The sequence below is a fragment of the Marmota marmota genome, unplaced genomic scaffold, assembly GCF_001458135.2.
Source record: "Marmota marmota marmota unplaced genomic scaffold, marMar, whole genome shotgun sequence".
Lineage (NCBI taxonomy): Eukaryota > Metazoa > Chordata > Mammalia > Rodentia > Sciuridae > Marmota > Marmota marmota.
In genome coordinates, this window is record NW_026000249.1 from 21,398,553 (window position 1) to 21,424,206 (window position 25,654).

The 25,654-nt window shown below is 34.2% G+C and overlaps 1 protein-coding gene and 1 long non-coding RNA gene across 6 annotated transcripts in view; both read right to left on the reverse strand.

Annotated features, from left to right (window-relative positions):
* LOC125614152 (dystrophin-like) overlaps window positions 1–25,654 on the reverse strand; it is a 753,869-nt gene that overhangs the window by 11,854 nt on the left and 716,361 nt on the right. The window lies entirely within an intron of this gene.
* Window positions 16,518–18,184, reverse strand: LOC125614153. Its single transcript, XR_007344798.1, has 2 exons — window positions 18,030–18,184; window positions 16,518–17,732 (listed from the first exon to the last, which is right to left on the reverse strand). It is a non-coding gene; the product is annotated as an uncharacterized LOC125614153 (long non-coding RNA).

The window sequence follows — 25,654 nt, forward strand, 5'->3', positions numbered from 1 at the left end:
ATATATATATATATATTTTCTATATATTGACACATCAAAGTGTTAGAAAAAAATAATCTGGTCATATCCTGGATGTTGCTAGGGTTCCTTGTTCCTCTCTTCAGCAAGCTGGCCTCACTTTCACACTGGCTTTGTTCCAAGAAATGGAAATCATCTATGAGATGTCATCATGGAGCTGAGGCTGTTCTAGAGTTTTGGTGGAATTAAAAAGAGGACAAGTTTTGCAAAACTATGAATAATTCATCTATTTATGTTCAGCTGAAATATCTCAGTGCTCTGTGTATGAATGCATGTGAAAGCTACCCCTTTTGCTTTGTGATAGAAGGGACATAGTTCTCTGGGCATATCTATCTTGTCAATGGTAAGAATCCTTTCAGAATCCAACTTTGAAACTCCCATTTGGATTAGATTCATGTTCATGGTTTTTAAATTATTGATTACTTGAAGGCCAAAGCATCCCAATCTCTGTCATAGATGCATAATTTATCATGATATTTAAAAGCATGTGTATCTTAAAGGCTTCTGGAACTTTAATTCGATTCCTAATGACAACACATTTTGAGCTTTTTATGTTTTCAAAGTCTTGGCAAAAAGACAGGGCTTTTTGGTGTTGTGGCCTCATGTGGGAGCTGAGTATCTTTTAATGTCCCCTTTCTTCTTTGAATTTTTATTACTCCCCCCACCAAGACTCCTTCAGATCACCAATTCTTTCTTTGGTCTTTGTATATTCTTAAGACGGTTTCAGAGGCCCCTCCATGGGGCCCACATGTTTCCTTTGTATCTTTCTGGTGTATATTCTTCTTTTGTGCATTCTGCCCTTTTTGATTTATGCTGCTTGAGAAAACCCTTTCAGCCATTTACTTCCTACTTGTTGTCTTATTTTCCTCTGTAGTGAGAGCCCTGTTAATTTATTGCTATGCTGAATTTTGTCTCTGATGCCTCTGGTATTTGCTGCACTCCAGCGGGGGGGAAAAAGGGGGTGGGTGGATAATGACAAACTTGCTTTCACTGCAGTTCTTGAAATGATAAAAGTTGAGTGAAGCAACTTCAAAGCTGGGGGATGATTCAAGGCTTCCTCTTCCCCAGTGCTCCAAGTCTGCAGCCACCACAATGAGGCCACCACCTTCTTGCCTCCTTGCTCCTCACCCTGACAATGGCAGCTGCGCTTTAGTTCAAACCCACAGAAATTCCAACTCACAGAGGGTCAGACAAGAAAAAGGGGCCAAGGAGGGCTGGAGAGATGGAAGGAGTTACAGAAGCTCCTATGAAGCCCAACCCACAGACACAGGCTTAATGGAAAACTGTGGGATGAAACACGCTGTTTTCTCATTGCAAATGCCCTTTCGGTTTTTGTCTCGATTGTTCTGTACCTGTCTTCTAAAGTGAGGCTTGAGCAATCTTTCTTAAGGAGTAATCTTTCTTAGCTTCTTCATCCCTGGACTATATCAGTTCATTATGAAGCATTTGCTCTTTTAGACACATGATACAAATCTGAATCCATATTGAACCTCCCCTACTATTTTCCAGGAAAGACACAAAGTGCAAGAACACAAGTGTCTCATAAAAAGATAGCATGCACAGAAGTATGAGTGACACACATCTAGACCTCCCTGCATACTTTTCTTAATAAATATATTTATTAAGAGGATTCCTTAGAGGACATATTCAGAAATAAAATCCAGGATTTGATTCAACAGGTCTGCATACCATGTAGCCCACCTGCGACAGGACTCAGGGGTTAGTGAAGACAACTCAGGACACAAGCAATATCATACCTTACACTTTTTATTAAAATTTTTTATTTGCAGCTGTTTCTAAATATCTGATTTGATCCTCAGTGTGCCAAAATTCATCTAATGCCAGTCTTCACCTCTGGCCACAGAGGAGGCAACTTTTATATATATATATATATATATATATATATATATATATATATATGAACTTACATATGAAAATATCTATCTATCATCTATGGCAGGCAGCATTCCACGTGACAGAATCAACCTTGAAGGTAGGCAGTCTCCACTTAGGCCTCTCTTTCTTAGATTTTTATACGTATCAAAAACATCTGGATGGACTTATTAAAAAAAACTACATGTTTCCTGGTAATTCTGATGCAGGTATACAGTGGACTATATTTTGAGAAATTTTATTCTAGGCTCGGCTCTGCCACTGATTGTGTAACCTTTAGCATACAAATGCAAATGTTTGAGCATTCATTCCTTACATGAAAATGAAGTAGGTTACACTGGCTAATCTCTAAGGACACTCTCAGCACTCACATTCATGTATTCTATGACTAAATTCTAAAGATGGCGAAGAGAAAAGATGCAAACATAATAAAAATGTAGAACGTAAGAATAGCTTCAACAAATTAGCAAACACTTATCCTTGAGTTTCCCAAAATAGAGATAGAAATGAAATCATAATAGGTTATATAGTTGTTATCAAATTAAAAAAAAAGGAACTTCTGCAATCCATGGAGACAAGGGAAGGATTAGTCCATGACCTGAATCAGGTAACCCATGAACTTGGATAAGAAAAAAAAAAAAGTTCATCTTTATTTTTAATAATCTGTATTAGAAATTTATCATTCTTTTGTGTGATTTTTATGCAGTTAGATATTATTAGCAATACTTGAAAATTTGTCAAAAATAACAATTACAGATACTTTATATTACATGACATCTGTTACAACTGTCTCAATATATTGCTTACACTCATCATTTAGAAGAGTCAATGGCTTTTAAACTGTCTTACACATTGTTAATGCATTTAAGAAGAATCACATCTATTAACATTCTAAAATTTATTTAATAATTAAATTAAATTTCAGCATGTTTTCTTTTTGTAATTTTATACATTTTATATTAAGCATTTGAAAACAGTATTCTTTAAGAAGTACACAGGAGTCACCAGTTTGCTTATGCAATCCACAGAATAAGTAAGTTTAGAAATCAGCGCAGATTATCCCTATCTTTTTGAGTTTTCCAGATTTTCAGTGATAGAGAACAAACTGACTTTTGCATTAAGGTTGTTAACGTCGTTTTATAACATAACACTGTTCCATGAAATTTTTCTTCAGCTTCTTGATATTGCTTGAGAAGTTTTATCAGACAATTGAAATACAGTCCTTAAAAAGAAAAGAGCTATTTACTGAATTTATAGATGTTATGTGAAATACTTCAAGTGTTATATTAGTTTACAAATGGAGAACAAGTGTTATTCAAAACCCTTAAAAGTGATTGCTTTAAAATTTGCTATATGTATACACTGACCAAGTGTTTTAATATAAACTTGAAAGTGCAAAAAGAACACTTATAAGTTAAAAAAAAAAAACACGTTTTTACTGTGAAAATTCATCAAGTTTAAATATGTATTGTCCCAATAGAAAATTTACTTAAAACAAATATATATAACTGAATAAAAAAGTCATGGATTTATTTATTTATTTGTGTTAGTTTTGTAAGTTCTTTGCATATCCTGGAGATTAATGCACTGAGGTGCAGGTGGCAAAGATTGTCTCCCATTCTGTAGACTCTCTCTTCACACTCTTGTTCCTTTGCTGTGAAGAAGCTTTTTAGTTTGATACCATCCCATTTATTGCTTCTTGATTCTACTTTTTGCATTTTAGGAGTCTTGTTGAGGAAGTCAGTTCCTAAACCGACATGATGGAGTGTTGGGCCTACATTTTCTTCCAGTAAATGTATGGTCTCTGGTCTAATGCCTAGGTCTTTGATCCACTTTGAATTTTGTACAGGGTGAGAAATAGGGTTTAATTTCATTTTGCTACATATGGATTTCCAGTTTTCCCAGTACTATATGTTGAAGAGGCTATCTTTTCTCCATTGTATGTTTATGGCACCTTTCTTCTAAGATCTTCGTCAATTCCTTTCCATGTTCTGTAGTTTTCATTGTAGTTTTCACCTCTTTTGTTAGATTGATTCCCAAGCATTTTATTTTTTGAGGCTTTTGTGAGTGGAATAGTTTTCCTAATTTCTCTTTTAGCTGATAAATCCTTGGTGTACAGGAATACAATTGATTTATGGATATTAATTTTATAATCTGCTACTTTGATGACTTCATTTATTAGTTGTAGAAGCTTTCTGGTGGAGTTTTTTGAGGGGAGTCTTCTAAATATATAATTATGTCATTGGCAAATGGATACTTGGAGCTCTTCCTTTCCTAATCGTATCCCTTTAATTTATTTCTTTTGTCTAATTGCTCTGGTTATGGTTTCAAGTACGATGTTGAATAGAAGTGGTGAAAGAGGACATCCCTGTCTTGTTCCAGTTTTTAAAGGAAATGAGCCCTAATGAGCCAGCCTACATTCAAATCTTAGACTAAAAGGAAGAAAAACAGTGTGAATTACATGTGTGTCTTTACTTACTAGCACTGTGATCTTGCAATAGTCCTCTAACTTTACTGAACCTTAGTTTTTCCATCAGATGAATGGAGGTAACAAAGGTACGAACCACAACAAAATTGTTATGTGGACTCATTAATGCACATAAGGCACTTTGAAGAAAGTCCAGTACACAGTTATGTACACAGTAAATGTCAGTGATTATTGCAATTATTTTGTCTAGTTATGATCTGTGATTCCCAAACTTCACAACAGATTTGAGGTCTATATTTGAAGTGTCCCTAAAAACTCCTTTGTTAATGTAGAAAGTTAAATAATTAGATTGTGACAGCTGTTACCTAATTAGTTCATCCCAGTTCAATGGACAAATTGGGTGGTAACTATAGTCAGGTGGGGCATGTATGGAAGAGGTGGATACAAGGGTCATACCCTAGAAGGGTGCATTTTTCTTGAGGCCCCTTCCCCACTATTCTGTTTCCTGTTCACTATGAACTGAGCAGCTTTCCTCTGTAGCTGCCCTTTTGCCATGTTATTCTGCTTTACTTCAGGCTCAAAGTCATGGTTTCAGCCCACCATGTACTGAGACCTATGAAAGTGTGAGCCCAAAATAAATTCTTCACCTTCTAAGTTGGTCTTGTCAGGTATTTTCATCACAGTGATGAAAAGCTTTAAAATCCTTACAATGAAAAGTAAGAATAAAAGGCACAAATATAACACATGATGTTCATGAAATAAAAAACCAAAAAGGAAATCAGAATAAGACTATATGGCAAACATAAGACTAAAGAAAGCTATAGGAATTAAGTTCAGATCCAAGCTCTGTGTCCTCTGACATGCAGAAACTTGAGGCAACACAATGTTTTATGCTACTTTCTTAGTCTAGGGAAGCATTTTAAAGCCATACTCCAAGGAGAAATATCCTAAGGAGTATTTTGCTTAAAAATATGCTCAGTACTCAAAGAATTTTAGAATATGGTGCAAATTCTAAGCGTCCTTTGAGAATTCCTAATGTAAAGGTGTAGCACAAATAATCAGTATTTTGAAAAGATGTGACCATGAAATCCTTTTTTACATACTACCTATTAATATCCCACAGACTTAATCTTTTTAACCTGATTTAGGCAATGTTGTTGGAGGAAAATATAATTGTTTACCAGTAGGACAAATTATCAAACCTTTTTTATTGGTCTTTCCTATGAAATAGTTACATCATTGAAGTGTTTCCTGAATTTATATTAATAAAATAAATTATATCATCTATGGAAATTTTGGAATAAATACAAAATATTTGAATGCTATAAACAATATATCAAGAGGAATATAACCTGAATCTGTTGTGGTGATCAGAATAATTAAATATTCCTTAGATATAATTTCCCCAATTGCATCCTCAGAGACATCTGAGGATGCTGGTTAAACTGCAGACTATGATTGATTCTACATGTGGGATAGGGTCTGAAAATCTGCATTTATAACAAAATCTCAGCTGCTGCTGCTGAACAGTAGAGCACTGTTTGAGTTGCAAGGCCTTAGTCATTCTTCATTTCCAGCAGCAGTCACAGCCAATTTTCACATTAATAACAATGAAAAACATCACAAAACATGTCTTCTAACACTGTTTTGTAAAAGAGCAGGTACATGCTTCATTTGTCTATTTCTTAAATCATCATCTACTCACTGCCGAGAGTAGAAAATTACAACCAAGTTCATTTTCACAGGAAGCAAGATACCAAAGTAAGTTGTTATTTTGTGTTCTTTTTTTAACTAATATTTTATTTGTACATTAAGATTATACACAGTAATGGGATTCATTATGCCATATTAATACATGAAGATAACATACTTTGTTCAGTGTCTTTCCCAATAAATTCCCTTTTCCTCCCCTCCTCCCTCCACTGATCCACTTGCTCCACTTTATTGATCTTTCTTCTGTTATTGTTATCTATTCATTACTGTTATTTTAGTCAGTGCACTCTAATTATACACACACACACACACACACACACACAGTAGTATGTTCATACATGGACATAGCATAATTTGGTAGATTTCATACCCCAGTTCTTCCTGATGCCCTCCCCTTCAAATTCCACCCTCCTTCTCAATCTGCTACTTCTACTCTACTGGTCACCCTTCTATTTTTATGATATCCCATTTTAATTCCCTTCTTTTATTCTCTCTCTATATATACCTTACACACAAGGGAGAAAATATTTGACCTTTGACTTTCTGAATCTGGCTTATTCTTGAATAGACAGAATTAACATTGTCAAAATGACCATATTACCAGAAATGATCTATAGATTCAATGCAATCTCCATCAAAATACTAATGAAGTTCTTCACATATCTAAGGAAAAAAATAGTCCTAAAATTAATTTGGAAAAATAAAAGATCCAGAATAGCCAAGAACATACTACAGAGCCACAGTAATAAAAACAACATGGTAATGGAAAGAAAAAAGACATGAAGACCAATGGAATAGAATAGAAGATACAGACAAATTTACAGATATATTTGATCCTTGGCAAAAGTGTCAAAAATATGCTAGAGAAAATATAACCTTTTTAACAAATGATTCTGGGAAAACTGTATATCCATATGTAGAAGAATGAAATTAGATCTTTATCTCTAACCCTGAACAAAAATCAATTTAAAATGAATCAATGGCCTAGGTATAAGACCTGAAACAGTGAAACTGCTAGAAGAAATCATAGGATCAACATTCCAATATATTCACACAGGCACTGATTTCCTTAATAAGACTGCTAAAGCTCAAGAAATAACTCCTGTCTACCATCAATTCTATCCTGCCAAGTGGTAGCTCTCTTCCTGATAGTACAAATCCTCCTCCCTAAGCTTGATTGTGCCAGCCCCTGCCTTCTTTGGTCCTTACTAGCTAGAGTCACTGACATGCTCTCCTCCTGCAAGATCACTTAATGCCTGTGAGAACTATAATAGCAGGAAGAAATTATTTACAGCAACTCTGATGGACTTGAGTTGGCCACAAAATTCAATGAACATTCTTCCATCAAGGGACAGCATCCACTTCTATCCTTGTAGCTGGACTGATATTTGTGACTTGTCTGACCAGCAGAATGCAACAAATGTAATGCTAGGGTCTTCATTATAAGTAAACATTGGCTTCTGCATGGGTTTCTTAGAATACTTGGAGCCCTAAACTTCCATGTGTGAAAACTGAATACCCTGAAACCACCACGCTGGAGAAATCTTGTGTTACCACTGTGGTTGACAGTCCCTAAAAAACTAAAACTTCCAGCCATTCCCACAAGGCAATCTACACTAGTGTGAAGCTGTCTTGCCCACTTGAAACCAGCCTATCCACTAGCTAAATACCACCAAGTAATGTCAATTGACACCAACCACATAGAGGTGAATCCTGCTGAATTCTGCTGATTTGACTAGAATAAGATATATTCTGTGCTTTTATAAGCATATAAAAATGGATTCTACTATCATGTATAACTAAAAAGAACCAATAGATATTTTTAAAATCATGATATAAAAGAACTATTATTTTAAGCATTAAATTAGGGGTATTTTTATATAGCAATATAAAACCAGAAAAGTATCCTAGGATCTTTTTGGAAGACACACTGTGCTCTGAATCAGTCTTCTTCACTGAGACCTTGATACTTCCCTCACTTTACTGAATCTGTTCCTGGTTCCCTGACTTATTATTTCTATTAATAGACTACCCTGTCTCCCAGAATTCAATCTCCTCGTATCTACACTTGAATTTCCCAGGATCCTATTATGTCTGGTTTGGATTTCCTCCTTTCCTTCTAACACACACTGCTAAAATTTTAGGATACTTTCAACCCACTATCAGAAACTTCCTCAAAAATTATCCATGTAGATTTTCTGCTCCCTTTCATTCTTCTCAGAGGAGAAAAGTTTTTGGTTGTGTCTTCCAGTTTATGTACTTCTAATCTCACTTTAATCCCGTGCTACACCCAAGGGCAGGCACTAAAGAATGGTTTAATGACTCTTGAATGAATGACATAGTGAATGAATGAATGAATGTGTGAATGAATTTATAGGTTATGGTCTACCACTCAAAATCATTTTTTTTCTTTTAAAACTAATCAAAGCAACCAGAAATCCAAATGGCCTTTTTCTTAATCCCTAATTGAATTTTGATTAATCACTTTCTTTGGCCAATGTAGTCATCTACTTCTTAAAAACTATTTCCTTTATGGGGTCACATTTACTTTACAATTTACTGTTACTATCCTGTATTCTTTGTTGGCTTCTCTTTTTAGCACATATTTCAAGTGTGAATTTTTCTCAAAGCTTGGAACTTGACTCTGGGTCTTTTACTCCTTTTGACTGTATACAATATCCTTTTGTCAACTCATTCACACTTTTGTGGCTTAAATTCTATCTTGATTACTCCAAAATTATCTTTAACTTTGGTATCTTGCCTATGTTACCCTCTCACTGCCATTCCTATCAAACTTACACATTGACCTCTGTCCTCAGATATAGTCATACATTTGCCAAAAATTGTTGGACATCCCAACAATCCATACACTTTGAAATTACATCAAAATATCAAAAAGAGCATATTCCAAATAGAACTCATTACCTTCCCTTCATGGTTTTTCACCTTATTAATACTTCTAAATGTATCCAGTGACTCCATCATCCTTTAGATTTTTCAGCCATGCAACATGTTACCTTCAACTTGTTCTATTTTCATCATTGAATCTACCAGTGCTAATTCCTATTGATACTAGATTTAAAATGTCAATTAGAATAAACTCTAAAATGACCTTCTCACCCTACAATTTGCAAGCCTTCATCACTGTCCAATTCAGTTCATGTGGTACAACAATGATTGTAGTCCCAAATGATGGTAGTAATTATTCCAAATGCAATTGCCACTGGTTCTTCCTTTTCACCTGAATTTTCCACTTTTGTGCTTTATCTTTAAAGCTCTTCCTCTCCATTAATACTTCTAGACAGTGTTTCAATGAACTATTTCTTATTTCCCTCCTGCCTTATCATTCCTTCATCAACTCAAGAAAAGATTAGTCTCCCCTGCACTTGTGTTCCCTCAGTAATATGTTCATGTTTTTGATTTGGGAATTATCTTCATTATCTGGCTTGAATTAAAGTGTGTGTGTAGGGGGGGGGCGCATGCACATTTCCTTAGTAGATCATTGGCTGGAAGATATTGAATATTTTTTATCCCCTACTACAACTAGGGAATGTACATAGGGAATGCTCAATAAATATTCAGAGTTTGCAGCTGTTGAACAGTCCATCTACTTTCAGCTGCATCCATTTTTCTGAGTGTGTAGTACCATAGGGGAAACTAATTTGTAACAAATTGGGCACATTTCAACTACTTACACTATTACTTTAATGTTTTAATTGAACACAGGCTACCTTAGTAGCCTCTAGGTACATTTAAACTTTAAGATAAAAGGTAGTTTCTGTCAAAATGATTTACAATCAATAACATTGCCAATTAAAATCAAATAGTTAAAATACACACATATGCCACAAAGCTTCAACTAAGACAAATACAAGGGGATTCCAGTAGATAAATATGATATATGGTAGTCACAGCTTACCTTTCCCCTCTAGCAATAGTTCTGATGCAGATTCAGTCTTAAGAGGGCACTATAGTCAGTAGAAAGTAGAAAACTACTGTCAGAAATCTTTTTCTGCATTATTTCTGACATTCTTGGTTCAGATTTCAGGAAAATCATATGAACTGTTATGTTTGACTGAGAAACTAAAAATTTTAAATATCCTTTACCTGAGAGTCCCATGGCCATCATTTTGATTTCTTCTACACATGTGTTTAAATACACTCTTTGGAAAACTATTTGGTCACATAAAAAAAAAATGTAAAATTAAGAAGCAGGAACACTACCCAATTTGAACAGTTAGAATCTTTAACAATGCCGTAATTCTGAATTTGTTTGATTTATATTAAATACTTTCCTCCTACAATTTTATCAGTAGTATATTTAAAGATATTTTAAAATTAATTCTTCAGATAACTGCTAAAACTTTGGGTCAGTATAATCTTGTGCAAGTTAGCAGTTTGGAGATTATAACAAAAAATGCAGATGCTTCCACCCTGATCCACTAAATTCCAGTAACATTTCTGTATGCCTATTCCCCAGCTTTTGTGAGCTTTACTTTTCCAAAATCTGCAACTGCATTGCTTTGGATGACTGTCTTCAGCCTGTGAAAGCTGCTTTCCCAAAAGAGCAGCCATGTGGGAGGGCCTTGGTGTTGATGTGAACTCAGGATAGTCTTAAGCTGATGACTGACTAATATGGGAATACCAAAGCCCAGCTCCCATACTTCAAGTTACAACAAATTCTGAAGCATAGTTTGGACACAGCTTATTCCCACAGAACCAGCCTAAGGCTGGGACTTCACCTGTAATTGCCCCTTGTGTGACTTCTTCCTCACTCCTATTCTACTTTTTTTTGTTTGTTTGCTTAATTGTTATCCCTGGGAACATTTTGTTAATAAATCACTTGCATGCAAATTTTCCTTCCAGATGAGCATTAGGAAAACCTAATCTGAAAAACAGATAACCCACTGCAATTCTGATAGTGAGGGCATTAGATTTCTACTTGAGGACACTGGATACATAGTAATGGGGTACAGCATAGTACCAGTGATGCTGGGAAGTACTGATGGGAATTTACTAAGAAATCAACTTCCTCCCCTTGCTTCCATACTTAGTCTATTTCTGTCCAAAAACCATCATCCATTCCCCACCCCTTAGCTCTCTGTTGTACTATACTTTTGTCCTTTAATCCAATTCTCCATAGTAATTTACTGTTCTTTTATCTTGGTTAATAGCTAGTGTGTATTACCTGAATATAGAGAAATATCTACTGGGGACAGCAAAGACCTGAATTCTAAGTTGCATCTCTCCTATTTCTTCTTTAAGTAGATTCAGTATTTCTCCATGGATCACTCTTAGTATTTTAAATGGGACATTTTTAGCAGGACTATACTTCAAATTGCAAGATAATTATCATACCTTGCACTTCTCACTTGATATACATAAAAATTTTCCAATTATTTTGACTTCAAAAAAGTTAAAGTATTCTGAATGATTTAACTATAAAGAAAAGATAAGTGATTGAAAAAAATAGACATTTATTCTGATTTAAACATAACACAATATGTACACATAACAAACATCATTTGATATCCATAAGTACATATGATGCTTCTGTTTTTAATGTATCGGTTAAAAATCAGTTTATTTTTAAAGATGTTTATACCTATTTACAAATGTTCTCAGGAATGTTGTCTGACTCCCACTGTCTTTGAAGACCAATCAATAAGTAGTAGTGTTCTGCCTATTATTCAGGACTTGAAATGTGTTTTCAACTTACTACCTTTCTTTTCTGGGCTTGTTTTCATCCATAACACTCTGAAATTGGGGCTAGTTTGAAATGGAATATATGACCCACATAGAAAAAAAAAAAAAAGAAAAAAAAAAACTTCCAAAATGACCTTTTCCTATGTGAGTTTATTTTAACTGATTGGTGAATGTACTTTAAAGAAAACTATCATTTGCTGTTCATAATTTAAATAAGATGCTTAATGAATGTGATATAATTAAAGTAAGTTTAGGTTCAATATAATTAAGCATTGAAATTTGTAGCACAGTTAGTAACAATACACTAAAATGATAAAGAAATAAATCACTTTAACAATAGGCTTTAAGTATTAGATTGTTTGGATTATGTTTTTGATAATGAAATGTTAAAGTGCTTAAATGAATCTTTGACTTCAGCTCAGAATATTAGTATCCATGACTGTCACTTTATGGAAATTTTGATTACTATTAGAATCCATTCAGTCAATAAATTACCAAAATGACATTATAGAACATATTATGGTTCCCTTGTAGTTGCTTAGCAAAACAAACATTGGATCTTTATTAATTACTTTAGAAATTTTCTAATAAAGTTGTAAGTTACTATACCACTTGTTTGATTATATGATAGAAACTTAAGATTTTTAAATGATATAATATGAGAAGCTACTTTTAATCTCCAATAGTGAAAGAAAATATTGCATTTATTCTGAGGCAGGGCAGAATAAATGCAATATTTTCATTCACATAAACATGAACTCCTAAATCTTTTGCTTATGTCATGATATCCTTGTGCATCAGGTCTCTTCATTCCTGCAAATCTTATAATTAACCTTCCTATATATTTTGCAGCTAGAGGAATAACTAAAAGTCTACTATTTTCCTTTCAGTAACAATTTGAAAAGCAGAGGGTATTCAGGTATAGATGGTGTGCATTAATGCCAGGGATGGTGTCAGACACATTTAGTCCTCAGGGAAACCTGTGGTGATAAAAAACATTAGGGGAGGCAGGGTCATAATTTACATATAGACTCTTGACCCTCATCACAGCTTGTGTTCCTGATTCACTAAAGTTTTGACTTTCAGCTTCATAAAAGGTTAGAAAACTCTGCTGCACCCACAAATTATTATCACTTTGTTTCTCATTTTACGCAAATCCCATGTGAAGATCATCATGAATATCCACCTACATTAATGTTGGTTCTTAACAACTAGAGTTGGTTCATTCAACAATTAGTGAATGAATGAACAGCAATTACTTTGGCCTCTAATATATCTTAATTTACTATAAATTGATACGTATTCTACATTTAGAAAGAATGATATAATTAAGTTCAGTTTTTTCATTTTGCTTTATTTTGGGAAGGTTAATTCCTAATATGGATGATCTCTCCCATTTTAACAGGCTGTGCAAGAGGCATGACACCATGAAAGGAATATTTAACTGAAAATCAGGAACTTTAGCCCTATTCCCGTTTCCTCTACAAAATTGCCATGTCATCTTGTCATTTAACTCTGAGAAAATTTCATTTCCACACCGACTACTGAAATAAAGAATTTCACAATGTTCTGCATATATCCCAACAGCCACTGTCTTTGTTTAAGCATTCATTCCTCTTTTCCCTTTTGAACAGATATTGGCCTCATAATTGACCTCCCACTGGTAATCTCCCCATACACATCTCACTTCACAAAAATGTCTAAAGTGAAGAACAAAAATCTAAATATACCTTTCTATTTAAAAAAAAAATGTTTATCTCAATAGACATATCATCTATCCACATTCTATCCATAGTTGTCTTTTCTGCCTTCTCTTTAATTACTTGCCAAGTGCCAATTCCTCCAAATTCTATACCTCAGTCATACCAAACTATTCACTAGTTCCTGAACACAATTGGTTTATGATTTCCCACTACCTAGCATTTTTTTTCTAATTAGCCAATAGGCTGGAAGTTCCAGTAAAGGAAATACATGTCTTTTTCAGCTCAGTAATATTAACATCTAACACATTGCTTATAGAAACTGTTAAATGGCTGGAAAAGATGGATTTGAATGCTTGGTTGTATCCATGTTGAAAGGAAAATTCTTTTTTTTTTTTTATTTTCAAGGAAATAGTTAAAATCAGTTCCAACCCCAATCTGTCTCCAGGCAAGTAAAATATCTTTTCTTCCTTGTGTCCCCAAGAACACTGTATACAGCCATGAGGTAATACATATTACATAGTCTTTTAATTTCTTTCTAAATGTTCATTTTTTCCCATTCATATGTAACCTTCTAATGCAAAAATGCTGGGTCTATGGTATAATTCTAGTTAAACTGGTTCAACTAAATAGAGTAAGATTTCATTCAATATTGAAATCTGATAATTTTATACAATTATTTCTTTAAAACAGCTTAAGTTTTTAGAGTGAATTACTTATGAATACAAATGGGTATAAAGCACAAACCATGAAGAAAATTGGCAAAACATATCAGAATAAATACAACTAGGAATGGTAGATGCCAGTAGCAGTCTACCTCTTTGAACTGTATGTGAGGAAAGAGCCTTTTAGATAATCTGAACATTTACTAAAATTCTTCTTCTTTGAAGTTACTTCTAAATAATACAATTGAAGCAAAAGGAATTTTAGCCCACTTGCTTTATCTTGGCTTTCGAATATTTTTAAGATACATTGCAAATAGTTCTTAAACCATTCTGAACCAGTTTGGTTTTGCAGAGAGAACAAAATTATTACTCTTAAGTCCATTTATGAATATGTTATATATTTTTAAAATGTTAAGGCAATATCTTTAAAACAATTTAGGGTTCAATATTTGTACTAGTGTTCTTGAGAAAATAATAAAAGTAATTTATTGTCAGTAGAGCAGATCTTTAACAGTCTCAGGAATAATTATGTTATACTGTCAGTTTTACAATGTCCAAATATTCAATGGTAAACAACAATTACTAAGTGTTAGGTAATAATTCACATCTTTCAAAAATACTTTCTCAAGAGAGCAAAATAATTTTGTAATCATGAAGGAGATATTAAAAATTCACTTTAATGAAAATATTCAATTTAATTATTGTTAAATAACACTATAAAATATGTTTATATAAAACATTTTCTTATTGCTTTACCTTAAATGTTGTTCTTATCCATATTTTATCCTTATAATTCAGTGAAAATATTCAATAATTATTTTCTTTTCCAGATTTCTCAGCAGAGAAGTATTGGCATTTTTGCTGAGATGAGACGTTTTTCCCCTCAGAATCATACCCACCTACCCTTTTATACTCTAGCTGTGATGCTGAGGCTTAGACACCTCAAACTCTATTTCTGCTTTGCAAACTGACTACCTGTTAGAATCTGGCAATAGGAAGCACTACAGGGAGACTGCAGGACTGGAGGAGAGGAAAAGGACTTATTTCCACTTGCTTCTAAGGACTTACTCATTCCCACTCATTTTCTGTGGACTTACTGACCGTATTAGCAGAACTCCAGACTTGCTCCTTCATGCTGCAGTGGCATTTCTTTTTAGTAACATCTATTGATCCAGTTTGAGTTTTGTTTTTCAACAGTTACAGAACCAGTTTCATTGCATACCTGCCAGAGAAACACCAGTGCCACCTGGCTGGAGAGTTCTGGGACTCAGTCTCATGGGAGCCTTTCCTGTTATCTCAAGAGACACCAGTAACAGCCAGGTAGTGTTCCCTACTTCTTTGAGTCCAAGCTCTGTAAAGTACCTCCCGCAAATTTCTATTTAGTAATCATAATCTTTTCTCTTTTTACCCAGACCCAGGAGTGGTAACTACTTTGTGTTCAATTAAAAAAAAATCTTAATTTGTCATGTTAAATTAATTTTTCTGTTAAAATAACTAGAATGGTTTTTCACCTGTTAACTTGACCCTAACTGATATACCATACTAAACTCAAAATTTGTCATTCTCACAGGGAAACAGAACAAATTTGGGTCAGCATTTAGTGAGTAAGAAGTTCCCATATTTCTCTGAATGCCCCTTAATACATTCCAAAATGGTTTCTTACTATTTGCAATGATGCTATTATTAGCATAGAGATATTTAAGCATTTGGACAGCCATATGTATAAAAATACTCTCTGTAAATGGCACTTGTATTAGGATTAATCAAAAATTTTGTATTCCAACCACAGACAGTTGAATGGAATTTTGCACTGTAGTGATTGTTCAAAATCAATTTGAATAGAAAAAATAAAGGATGGTCAATATCAGCCTGGGTAATCCCTAATTTACTGATATTATGTATACAGTTGAATTTTAAATCCTACATTTCACAGTCATCCTGAAAATTAAAATGTAGGAAACAATTTACTAAGCTCAAAGAACAAATAGCAAGTGTGCATGCAGTTTTCTGGAGTGCAAACCTTCCTGCCTCCAAGGTATGCCCTAATGGGAAAAAAACCCACAGAGTTTTTTTGCATGAAGTCTTAATAGTAAATGTCTTCCAGCATAATACTCTTAGTAAACATTCTGTTGTAAAGAATGAAGGAATGTAGTTCATATGCAAATTAACTGAGTGTACTGGCATGTGAACCTATCAACACTATCTCCATCATTCCAATTAAAGAAGCAAGGGGAATCTGAAAAAAAAACAGAGTCATTTTGCTTAGAAGGTTGCTGTTACATTTCATATATCTTGCTTTAATTTTAATCTCAAAACTCATTTTTAACCAGAGAGCATCAATTTTATAACTTATTTTTTAAATTTTAAATACACTGAAATATAAGTTTTCTACTACTGCCATTTCTTATTTGGATACTGGTAATTGCCTTTCTTGTGCACTTTTAAAACATAATTCCTGATTCTAACTGGTACCTTTCCAGTATTTTTTTTTCTTTGCCTATGGAATCTCCTTGTCAAAATCACCATTCTAGAGTTAATATGATACTAGCTTATTGCAAACTAAATATGTTGTTAGAAAATGGCTTCCATTATGTCTTATATTAATTCTCTTAAAATTTATCCCTTTTCATAATATTTCTAATATTACTTTTCTGTAGGTACTTTACAGCGGCACTTGAAATAAACACAGCATATCTAATAAAGAAGAGAAAAAAAAGAGAAGAAATAAGGTTCTGGTCATGATAAAAGATAAATTCTGAGATGTCCAAAATTAATTAGAAGGGCCAAACAAGGAAGCAGGGATGAATTAAGAGAAATTATTCAATTAACAGCTGCTAGTCAAACCAACAAAATATCCTTTCACATTCTTGAATGTATGTTGAAGCCTTGACTTCAGTCCTATCACCATCATGCCACGCAACAGGGCCACCAGTGCCCTGTTTATGAATAAACATTCTGAACTGTTTATTCAGAATCTATCCAGAATCAACAATCACTCCTCTATATGGACTTCCCTCCTATCCCAAAGTTTTCTCTTCTTCATATTATCCCACCCCTCTTACCAAAATCCAGTATAGTTTGCTCCAATTTTTATTATAAAAATACTCCCAGTACTAGTTCTGATGTACATTTTTCAAACTGCTATCTATGCTTGATTCTGGGAACTTTTATTGATTGTGGAAACTTTCCCAGAATCTGCCTTTTTTTGTGTAATATCTTTTATTTTAGAAACCCATCAGTCTCAAGAGTTTTGGTTTTTCAATTGTGATCTACATACTCCTTGCCTGTTGTTCTTTAACCATTACATACAAAGTTACTTCAACTTGCCATTCCCACTTCCCCTACTATCCCTTACTCCAAGTCCAGCCTTATCCCAAGACTGAGAAAAACCTAAAGTTCAGGATCCTCTATATACATAAATTGAGGACAAGAAAATATTGCTACTGGTTCAGCAGCCCACTCTCTGGTATTAATCTTTGCGATCCACCTTCATTCTTCTAAGATGGGGACACTTGAATGATGTCTTTAAATGAAGTTTCACAAAGGAGGTAAAGACGTTGACTGTCATGTTAACTACTCTAATTCCAGCACTTGCTGGTTCTTCAGTACCTGGCTGTGGTGAGCCGCTTCTGCCGTTTATGCAAATTATGGTCGCCATTACAAGATGGCGCTGGCTCCGCTGTGGTCTGTGACAAACAACTCCTTATTTGGGAGAGTTGGCGCATGACTTTTCATCACCCTATGAGAAAGCTCCACGTGGCTGCTTTGCATTGGGGCTTGAGATGCTATATTAAGGCTGGGAGGGGCATCCGAGAGGGAGAAGAAGAACTATCAAGGGCCTGAAATAAACTACTGAAAGAAGATCCTGAGTGTTGCGTCTTCCTTGCGGGCAAGAAGTCGCGACACCTGGCCAACTGAGCATGTGATCAGCAGAGGTTGGTTGAATTGAAGTGGCACCCCCTTTCTCCACAGAAAAGCCCGCCTCACCATGGCTGATTTTAGGGCTGTCAGCAAAAGAGTCTCTGAGAAAAGTTCAATGTAGATAAACTTCCTATTTTCATGTCGCCCTATTTACTTGGCCACTGGCCAAGAAGATACCAGCACTCCAGGTGCTGGACACCCCCTTACTAGTTTTTCACAAACATATCCAATATAGTACTTTGAAGAAATGTGCAAACAAGGCCTCTGTCCTTGAGCTGGGGCTTCACAAAGATGTCTACATTTTTAAGATAAGTTACAATTGGGCTCTGTGGTAACAGCTGGCAGGGGGAGGAAAGAAAGAGAAGAAGAAGCTCTCTCCTTCTCAGGTGTTGTCCTTGAAGAGTTAACTTGCCTAAAACAGTGAAAGAAAAAGATGCTTTTATGTGAACTTCTGCAGACTGTGAACTTCTGAGCCCCTCCCCTTACATGCTGGGTATAAAACTCTGAAACTCCCTGAACTTGGGGTTCAGGGGATTAATTGATTACAGCAAAAGCTGTGCCCTCTGAACCTAGCTGCACCCAAATAAAACTGTTTCCTGCTATCTTCGGTGCCTTGCCTCGTTTGTCCCTACAACAGAATCACCACTGGATGGATGAATGTAACTCAGCTTGATACCTTAATACTAACAGTCATATTTCTTTTCCAACATCTCTTGTTGCTTCATCAATGGTTCTAGAAGTCTAATTCTGAATCCAGTACTCATGGTTGCTTCTCTATTATCTGCTACTGGAATCCCCAATATTGAATATTTAATGATGAATAATCATTCCTTGCTTTCAGCCCTGATTTTGTGTTCCCTTAGCTGCTAGAGGCTATACTTATCTCCTTCTGAGTTTCTTTCTAAGTAATTGCTCACTTGCCTAGATATCTTCCTGTTCTTGGAATCTCTTCCAATCTGTATTTTCATCCACTGCCTTGACCATCTTTTTGCAGTTGCTGACTACAGCAATCCTATAAAAAATATCCAGGCAGAATAAAAGAAGGTATTACATTCATGGCACTGAAAGGAGAGAGACAAGGCTAGAATAAGGTATGAGATTCTTGGTCTAGGAGATGGCAGAGGGTTATAGAAAAGTGGCTCAGTTGAACAAACTATCTTTAGTGGTTCAACCTTTACAGATACTCTACCCAGGGAATATAGCAGGTGCAGTAACAATTCCAGACATATTCAATAAGATAATTTCCAATCAGGTGAGATAGAAAGCAATGGAGAAATGTCTAGTGACAGTGAAGTAATTAAAATATATAATTAATTAAATGAGCAATTCAGGAACTTTAAGTACATTAAATAATTAAAGTAATATAAACAACTACCTTTTATTTTGGCCTCATTATATTGCACATATTTTATATACATCATTATTATTTAAAACTCACCCAAATTTTTCATGAAAGCAAAGTTTATCGACATTCATTTTACAGATGAAGAACCTAAAGGAAAATTCAGGCAGCTTCATAAAGTCTTAAAAGTCACAGATGAGGTTGCCACAATTTGAACCACATTGATGTAATACCAGAGCTTGGTTAATTATCTCCTGAACTATGTTCCACCCTACACATATCTAAACTTTGCCAACACAATTTGGAACCCATATTTCATAAACTTGTTATCTTCAGTGCATTACCACAGAATACACTATCTCTATACAACCAATAAGGAAACATTCTTTCAAATAACTCACCACATCAGAATCACAAGTACAGAAACTATATAAATACGCATTGAACTCACCCAACAGGAGATAATGTATCTACTATTACTGGCTTTGCATTTTTTCAGAATGTTGACTATATTTATCTCCATCTGAGTGTCAAGAACAAATTCTTTCAGTTGGCCCTAAATTTCAGTTTGCCCTTTAGTTTCATGGGATATATTTAGCTGCATCTATATACATACCTGAAAAAATCTTAGAGTTTGGAAAGTCATATGCTGAAGGTCAAGAATTATGCTCTTATGAATTGATGTGTACGATATCCTAGACTACTGCCACTCACATGCATTCATTTACTAAATATTATTCCCTGATAATGATGCTAATCTGCTGAGAGTCATGAGGCTATAAAGAGAGAATATCTTCCATGGGTTAAGATGTGCTATTCTCATTAACTGAACAAACTAGAATGAATTTAATCACAGCAGTCAAGGGAAGGTACTGCACCATTCCAAGACAAATTAGAGATATTGCACCCCTGTGGTGTAACCTTTGATTTCGATTAGAGGTTTCAGATGCTTCTTATGGCCAGATGCAAAGACTACTAAAGAGGATGGAAGGTAAGTTTATAACTTTTCATCTCAAAACTGCACCACTGCAAAAACTAAGGCTTTTAGAAAAAACTAGAAAATATAACAATCATTATTACTTTCCACAAATATTAAGGATCCCAATTTTATATAACTATGAAGAAAATTAAGTTTAAGATGATTTGGGAGATAAACTACTGGTATAACTAATCATGTTTTGACTAAAACTCATACAAAACAATATTAAACTAATTAGTAGACTGCTTTTAAAATGTATATGAAAGTCAAAGTTAATTTAATAATAGAAAATATTGTTAAATAAAAGTAATGTACAAATTATTGAAATCCCCTTATTAAGGAACTATAAAATAAAAATATAACACTGTTTTCCTGATGTATAAAATAAAATTTGAGGGTTTAGAAAAAAATATTGTAATATTTCTTAGGAAGTTCAAATGTCTATGTAGTATCTATAATTGTTTATGGTGAACAACAACAACCTTCATTTCAAGTAGTATGCACACACGTATCTATACACACTTTTATCTTTTCTTTCTACATCTTTCTTTCTCAGAGAATCTAGACATCAAGAATATATTATTCACAATACACTCATGTACTTCTTCCATATGACTTAGGTTGTAATCAAACAATGCAGTTCAGCACAAACTGAATATAAAATAAATATATCTAATAAAAATGCAGAAATAATTGTATGCCTATACATAGCTATATCTATAATATATATAGAAATACATTTTGTATGTATGTATAAAATATATATAAAATACTTATATGCAGCAGACACAAAATATGTCTTCAATCCAAAATGACAGCTTTCTAGTATATAAAAATTCTATTGTTATGCTTTAGTTTATGAAGTCAGTATTATTATTATTCATGTGTGTGTGTATATGTGTGTTTATGGTGCTGGGATCAAACCCAGGGCTTCCTGAGTGATAGGCTAGGGCTCTACCACTAAGATATATCCTTAGCCAAAGTATTACTTTGAAAACATGCCAAAATTGTTCTTATCTTTAAATTTTAATATCTAAAATGCAGGATTTTTGTTGCACACGGTTTATAAAATAGAAATATTTATTGTTTCACAGTTTTATGTCCCAATTTAGATGACCTAATTTCTTCTTGCAGGGTAATGTAAATTGGTAAAACAATTTTGTTAAACATTTTTTTTGACATATATAAAGATCTTTTTTAAAAATTTGAATATCCTTTGACTTAATTATGTTGAATCCTGCAAGTTGGCCAAAGAAAACACATGCACACACACACATAAAAACGGTCAAGCAGGTTATTCAGTCTAACAAAGAAATCAAAATATTCTAAATGTCTAATATTAGAAGAATATTTCAATAAATTCTAGCACATCTGGATAACAGCATGTTATAAAACCATGTAGAAATACCTAGAGTAGCATGAAAGTAAAAATAAAGTATAAAATTATAAATGAAAAATGATTAAAAACTTGTTATGGCTGGATATGAAGTGTCCACTGAAAAGCTCATGTGTTAGGCAAAGTAAAAATGTTCAGAGGTGAAATGATTAGATTATGAGAGTCCATTTGATGGAATAATTGAAAGGATTACTGGGTGGGAACTGTAGGTCAATGGAATGTGAGTGGAGAAAATAGGTCACTGGGGTTGTGCCCTTTAGGATTATATCTCCTTGTGCTCTCACTCTCATGTTCTTGAGCTCATTCCCCCCTCCCCCCACTGATTGCAATTAGTTGAAGAACTGCCCTCTCCCATGCCCTTCTGCCATGATGTACTGCATCATCCTCAGGTTCAGAACAAAGGACTTGGACTTTGCCCACCATGGACTGAACCTAGGAAACCTTGAGCCTAAAATAGACTTTTCCTCTTCTAAGATAAAGCTCTAAGAATACATTACTGAAATTATCATTAAAAGTGACATGTATATATTATTGAAAAATCAATGCTACTAAATCAATTGTAACATCCTAGTGTTCAAGTAGAATAGTGTCTTTAAAATATTACATTAGATTACAAAAGTACAATTATAAAATTAATCCCTTTTTGTTGCATCTTTAAAATACTTAAAGCATTTTAATGTCTTAGCAAAGTGTCAAATTTGTATGCAAAACTCAATATAACAAAAGGAGAATTATCCCTTTTGAAAACATGGATATTTCGATGTTGTATATATCAATTTAGACTGATGTCATGTAATAACTCACCTAGAACAAAAACAAAACAAAGCAAATTACCTATCAAGTCATCAAGGTCTGTAGTTATGAGTTACTTTCCAAGAATATTTTGAAATTTACACTAAAAATACCCATTAATTTTCAAAAACTTGATGGAAAATCTTAGGACTTGTCAATTAATCCTGGAAAGAGAATAAGAAAAGTCTGGCATATTTTTTGCTTACTTTGAATACATTTTTTGGAATATCAGAAGTGTCTTTATATGATTTGTTCCTTAATTCAGCACCAACATTTTTGCAATTATTTATAAGATAAGAGATAACATCATTCCATACACTGGCATCAAATTACAATCCATCTAGGTGTGGTGGCACACAACTGTAATTCCAACAACCTGGGACACTGAGGCAGGACAATCTTAAGTTCTAAGCCAGACTCAGCAACTTAGTGAGACTGTCTCAAAATAAAAAAGGCTGATGATGTAGCTCAGTGGTTAAGCATCTCTGGGGTAAATCACCAGTACAATAAAGAAATATTATCCAAGTTTCAATGTATTATTTATTTTAATCTTATTCACCTCACCATTAAATTTTTGTAAGTTCGTGTTGGACTATTGGTGCAAATAATGTTAAATAAAGTAAAATTAAATTTCTGACTACTTGGGAAAATTTTTTGGCTGAAAATCATATATTTTCCTAAGGAAAATTCTAAATTCTCTATCACTGTTCTTCCTCTTTTGATGTTTAAGTTACTTTTATGGGGGAGTAAAATATATAAGAACATATCTCTCAAGGAAAAAAAAAGTTTAGCAATGTAATCATGATAAACATTGGCCTATCACTTTTTTATACTGAGATGTGGCCTATGTTTCCCAGGCTGGCCTGGAATTCCTGAACTCAAGTGGTCCTCCTGCCTCACCCTCCAAAGTACCTGGGACTACAGGTTCATGCCACAAAGACAGGCTCTAGAGTTTTAATTTTAACCTAAATACAAACTTTGTTTTTGGTTGGATCCTTTTATTTTTTAAAAATAAGTCAGCTCTTAATTTCTACATGGTGGTATGTTTTTTGAAATATTTACCAATATTTTTCTCTAACATACTTTTTATTAAGCTTGAACTCTGCCCCACTCTCCCCAAAGAAGAGGGTGACTGTCCCATTCTTATAATCATATGGAAATAGTTAAGATGTGGGTCTTGGGATTTTCAAAATCCAAAAGCTGGGCATGTAAAATAATATTTGTAAAATAAAGTGGACCACCTAAGCCATCATTTTCATCTCTACCTCTAGAAAAAAAAATTTTTGAGGATTGATGAAGAAGGTATGGTAAAGAATGAGAGTACTAGACAAGTGTGCATTCGTGAAAGAAGATGGTGAAAAAAACACCACAATCTCCATTACCACCACTGCCAACAAGATAAATTTGAATAAGTCCAAGTGTAGAAGTAAATGGATCCTGTTCCCTAGTGTACCCCAAAATAAAATAGGCCCATGGTAGAAGAATATGAAGTGTATCTGAGTAGATGGGCATGAGTTACCTACCCAGTATCCACTGGACTTCAGCAGGACATTGGGGGTGCCGGAAAAAGAATAATTTTCCATTTGTCTAAAATGAATATACTCAATGGATTTTCGTAGGACCCAGAATGACAAAGAAAAATGCCAACATTCTCATCTAAACAGAGGAATGAGAATCTAGGGCCTAAAAACAAGGCCACAAGTTCCCCATGTGATGAATTATGTATAGGATCAGGTAACCCAAACCCACCTTCAAATATTGGCACTATATCAGCCCCCTTGAAATTTAAGATGAAACCCCAGAGAAAAGTGGAGCATATTAGACCTAAATTGACTGAGATGAAATGTGTGGGATCTGGCAGAAAGGAGGCTTAATATATAAATTAAGTTCAGATACAGGAAAATGCAATTACTGAGATTCATTGCTATTGCATGTAGAGGCTTATCTGGGGATTTCTAAGAATCCCTGTCCACTAAAATGCAATGCAAACTGCTAACAAATCACAGACAAGAATTATAGCCAAGTCACTTGAGACAAAAACCTGTGACCCTGAGAGAGAAAGGGCAAGCAGATGCGAAGCAGACACTCAGAAGTCACAGTGTTTCTGAGATAGTGGTGCACTGTGATGAGACTTTTTGGAAAGAGACCTGTGCACTGCTTTAAATGTCCTAGATACTTCAATAAGTACTGACAGAAGAAGAAAATAGTACATTCACTATAGGATTTTGGTGACAAACTTAACTTCAAACTATGTATCTACAAGGACTGAAACTTTTCCTAGAGCAGGAAAGGCAAATAATTGACACCGATTGCCAGAATGAAGCCAAAGATCCCCTTGTCTGGGAAAAACTACCTCCTTATCATAAATGGGGTACCTAATCCCAGACTTTTCCAACTCTAAGGGAAAAAGATTTAAAGGTGACTGCTAAAATAAAAAAAGTACCAGAACCTTTCTTTTGATTTTATAATAAGAAGACTGACCATCCCCAAATTGTTTCAGTGATTTGAGAAAAGACAGATTCTTTTTTCACATTCTGGAAATGTGCTGTCCAGTAAGAGAGTCATAGACCTATGTGGCCACAAAACATTTGAAATTGACCAGCATGACTTAGGAAGTGAAATTTTATTTTGTTTAGATTTAAAACTGAAGCAGTGTAAAATCATTTTCCATGACACAAAATTAAACTGTTTTGTAAGTCGACATTTCACTTTAGCTCATGAAAATATGACATATGTAAAATATTCGTGAGTTTAAAGGCACTACAGTTTTATTAAGAATGTAAAGTATTTCCATATTGATTACATGTTGAAATGTTTCAGATATATGGAGTATAATATTACATTAATTTCACCATGTTTTTCTTGCTGTAGTGGCTATTAAAATTTTTAAATTACATATGTAACTCCCATTATATTTCCATTAAACAATGCTGATCTGGAGAGTATAGCTCTAAAAGGTGGCAAGAAGCCATTCTTGTGTTTTTCCCAAAGCTGAGACCAATATTGATTTCTGCTACGTATACACCAGTCTGAGTTTCTAGCACATAGCTAAAAAAAAAAACAGACTTTTTTCTCCTCAATACCCTTCTCAACATATAAAA